This window comes from Charadrius vociferus, unplaced genomic scaffold (genome assembly GCF_000708025.1).
Source record: "Charadrius vociferus isolate BGI_N301 unplaced genomic scaffold, ASM70802v2 scaffold1158, whole genome shotgun sequence".
In the NCBI taxonomy this organism is placed as follows: domain Eukaryota; kingdom Metazoa; phylum Chordata; class Aves; order Charadriiformes; family Charadriidae; genus Charadrius; species Charadrius vociferus.
This window is the reverse complement of record NW_009649701.1, coordinates 119,042-119,970: the sequence shown is the minus strand read 5'-3', so window position 1 is coordinate 119,970 and position 929 is coordinate 119,042.

The following is a 929-nucleotide window of genomic DNA, read 5'->3' as shown; positions in this document are numbered from 1 at the left end:
GCCTGGATCCCCCTTATTAGCTGGACCCATCCTGTTCCCCCCCCCCCACCTTATTAGCTGGTTCTAGCCTGGATCCCCCTCATTAACTGGATCCATCCTACACGCCCCCTTATTAGCTGGCTCTAGCTGGGGTCTCCCTCCTTAGCTGGATCCATCCTGCACCCCTCACCCCACTTTATTAGCTGACTCTCCCCTGCACCCCCTCATTAGCAGGATCCATCCTGCACCTCCTCCTCATTAACAGAATCCATCCTGCATCCCCCTCATTAGCGGGACCCATCCTGTCCCCCCTCGTTAGTGGGACCCATCCTGCACACCCCACTTATCAGTGGGATCCATCCTATCCATCCTGCCCCTCCTCATTAGTGGGATTCATCCTGCACCTCCTCCTCCTCATTAACAGGATCCATCCCGCACCCCTCTCATTAGCTGGATCCATCCTGCACTACCCTCGTTAGCGGGCCCCATCCTGTCCCCTCTTGTTAGCGGGCTCCATCCTGCACAACCCCCTTATTAGTGGGATCCACCCTGTCCCCCCTCATTAGCGGGACCCATCCTGTCCCTCTCCATCCCGGGCTCCCTCCTGCTCCCCCGTACCCAGCCCTGACGTTTGCTGCAGCCTCTCTAACCCCCCTCTAATGGGGTCCATTTTTGCCGGACCCCATTTTTTTGGGGACACACACCCCCCATCCCCCGCCGGGCGTCCCTTCTCCGGAGCCCCTCCGGGAGCCGGGGCGGCCCTCGGGGGACACACACACACACAGAGCCCCCTCCGCCGCAGGCCCTCAGGGCCTCCCGGGCACAGGGACTACACCTCCCGGCGTGCTCCGGGCGGAGCATGGCCTCGCTGACGGGGGAGGCCCGCCGCGGCCTTCCCCGCCCTCGCCCGGCGCCGAGCGGGGCGGGGGGCCGCCAGCCTGCCCCCCCAC